Raw genomic sequence first — 3,714 nt, forward strand, 5'->3', positions numbered from 1 at the left:
TGAGAGAACACCAAGGGTTTGCAGAGTTATCAAAAAAAAGCAAAGGGTGGAATCTAAACGCAGCTGCCGTTGTCGGAATTAAACAACACAGACGGTGCATTCACTTAAAACAGGTAGCCTCGTGGTGCATTCACAGTAATTGTAAAATACCCTTTTCCCATCTCGGGTTCAACAGCAATTTACTGGTGAAATTATTGTTATTGTTATAGTTATTACATTATTATTAAATCTTTAATTTTGACCGTGGCCTTAGCGATAAACAAGTCACTGACTGTTGTTTACTACCCTTATTTTTTTTAACTTTATTGAAAAGTACCGGTTCAGGCACCGTTTAGGCACCGGCACCGTTTTAAAAGGATCGATTTACGATACGATAAACGATACCCAACCCTACCGGCCGCTCTATCGGTGCATCTCTAATATCAGCAACATCAGAGATATTCAGTTTACTGTCACAGAGGAGGCGAATAATTGCATAGTGGACGACTAATGCATGAATCTCTGCAGCTGTACAGTAAATAATTTAAATACACATGATGTCAAACAGACGCAGATCTGAGCGTTAAATGATTAACGAGCAGAATGCTATTTATATGGTGCTCAGGTTTTACATTAGAAAGGATCAATAATACATGGGAGGAGGTTAAGTATTGGACTAACTAAAGGTTTCTCTTATTCAACAGGGAGAAACTATTAGAGGTTTAGGATTTAACATTAACACAGGGAACGCAGGTTACTCAACCATCCATACTTTCCAAATAAAATTGCAACATTACTGGGGCTGCACGATATTGACAAAGTGTGATGTTGGGATATCGAAATTAATTTCCATATTTCTGAACATGTAAAATTACAAAAAGTTATGCGAAAATGCATCAAAATAGATTCATAACAAATTAAACAAGTAATCTTACAACACAAGGTTTATTTCAACTGACGGTCATATTGGATGCACACACTGCGCCCATGGGCGTGCTGGTCTTACAGGGAGGTGTGTTCAGGTGCATTCTGGGCGTGCTGGTCTTACAGGGAGGTGTGTTCAGGTGCATTCTGGGCGTGCTGGTCTTACAGGGAGGTGTGTTCAGGTGCATTCTGGGAGTATTGCTATCTTGAGGCAGCAGGAAGTGATCGTGCCATTGACCAACAAAAACCTGGTCTAAAATCAATAACGCAGCATTTCATTGTTATTTTAACAGAGCATTAGCAAGATGCTCCTAGGCTCGTGCACAGCAGCACACACACTATGCTTGTTACACACACAGGGACACACAGCAGCACACACACACACACACACACACACACACACACACACACACACACACATGCAGAAGATTACTAATAAAAATATTACGGTGCTAATCCTCCATCATAACAGCAATGCTCCAAGGTCCAAACGCGCCTGGCTTTTAAAGGGAATGGGAGATGACCTCTGATTGGTTGATGAATGGGAGATGATCTCTGATTGGTTGATTGCATGTTACGCCCAAAACACACCTCTGATTAATGAAGACACTAAGTCCAACCCTTTAGAACCAGGCGCCCGGCACACGGACCCTTTTTTACCTCCGTCAAACCAGCAAAAGTGGATTTGGACACCAGGCGCTGCACGCAGTTAGCTCAGATCGTTAAAATAGGGCCCTATGTCTCCTAAATTGGCGTGGCTTCATTTGAAACTGTAGTGACATCGTATGAAAAGTCATATTTTGCAGAATGTATACATATTTTTCTCCGCTAACATTATGAGCGTTAGTGGATGTTAGCAGAAACAGGTCTGGAACAAAGTCAGTTTTCTCCTCATGTGTGAAAAATTGCCGTTTTTAGTGTCAGAATGTGCTGTAAATATGAACGCCTGAACGCTCCACATAAAGAGCCCTGAACGCACCACATAAAGAGCTGAACGCCCCACATAAAGAGCCCTGAACGCCCCACATAAAGAGCCCTGAATGCCTCACATAAAGAGCCCTGAACGCTCCACATAAAGAGCCCTGAACGCCCCACATAAAGAGCCCTGAGAGCACCACATAAAGAGCCCTAAACGCCCCACATAAAGAGCCCTGAACGCTCCACATAAGCCTGAACGCCCCACATAAAGAGCCCTGAACGCCACATAAAGAGCCCTGAAAGCACCACATAAAGAGCCCTGAACGCTCCACATGAAGAGCCCTGAAAGCACCACATAAAGAGCCCTGAACGCCCTCCACATAAAGAGCCCTGAAAGCACCACATAAAGAGCCCTGAACGCCCCACATAAAGAGCCCTGAACGCTCCACATAAAGAGCCCTGAACGCCCCACATAAAGAGCCCTGAACGCCCCACATAAAGAGCCCTGAACGCCCACATAAGAGCCCTGAAAGCACCACATAAAGAGCCCTGAACGCTCCACATGAAGAGCCCTGAAAGCACCACATAAAGAGCCCTGAACGCCCCACATAAAGAGCCCTGAACGCACTACATTAAGCCGAACCCCCATAGAACCTGAACGCCCCACATAAAGAGCCCTGAACGCGTCCACATAAAGCCCTGAATCACATAAAGAGCCTGAACGCCTCTACATAAAGAGCCCTGAACGCCACATAAAGAGCCCTCTGAACGTCCATACAAAGAGCCCTGAACGCGCCACATAAAGAGCCCTGAACGCCCCACATAAAGAGCCCTGAACGCCCCACATAAAGAGCCCTGAACGCCCCACATAAAGAGCCCTGAACGCACCACATAAAGAGCCCTGAACGCCCCACATAAAGAGCCCTGAACGCCCCACATAAAGAGCCCTGAACGCCCCACATAAAGAGCCCTGAACGCACCACATAAAGAGCCCTGAACGCCCCACATAAAGAGCCCTGAACGCCCCACATAAAGAGCCCTGAACGCCCCACGTACATCCCAACTTTAATTTGATCATAAATAAACCGGGAAAAAGTATTTCCACTGTACAATGGGTGGGGTTGTGTGTGTGTGTTTCTGTGTGTGTGTGTGTGTGTGTGTGTGTGTGTGTGTGTGTGTGTGTGTGTGTGTGTGTGTGTGTGTGTGTGTGTGTGTGTGTGTGTGTGTGTGTGTGTGTGTGTGTGTGTGTGTGTGTGTGTGTGTGTGTGTGTGTGTGTGTGTGTGTGTTCTCTCTGGAGACTGCAGAGAACTGGTTGTTCCCAAAATCTGACGGCGAAAAACGCAGGGTGGGGGGGGGGGGGTGGGGGGTTGTGGCTGTAGGAGAGGGGGGAGAAGAGGTGGAGAGGGGGGGATAAGGAGGGGGGGGGAGAAAGGGGGGGGTGGGGGGGGAAAGATAAAAGAATGGGGTGAAAAGATCTTCCAGTCCCTGATCATCCCCTCCCCTTGACGTATCTCACTTCCATCCAGCTTCATTTTCTCCTCCACCTCTCCTACTCCAGCCATCTTCTCCTCCACCTCTACCCCTCTTCCCTCCACCCAGCTTCATCTCCTCCACCCTCCTCCTGTTTATCTTCTCCTCCAATCTCTTCTTCCTCCACCCGCTCCATCTTTCCCACCCCCTCCAATCTGCTCTTCAATCTCCTCCACCCCTTCTCCCTCTTCCTCCACCCAGCCATCTTTCTCTCCTCCACCCTCTTCCTCTTCCTCCAGCCAGCTTTTTCTCTCCTCCACCCTCCCTCTTTCCCTCCACCCAGCCCATCTTTCTCCTCCACCCTCTTTCCTCCACTCCAGCCCATCTTTCTCTCCTCCACCCTCTTCCCTTTCCTCCACTCT

This window comes from Perca fluviatilis, chromosome 19, assembly GCF_010015445.1.
Source record: "Perca fluviatilis chromosome 19, GENO_Pfluv_1.0, whole genome shotgun sequence".
Classification (NCBI taxonomy): domain Eukaryota; kingdom Metazoa; phylum Chordata; class Actinopteri; order Perciformes; family Percidae; genus Perca; species Perca fluviatilis.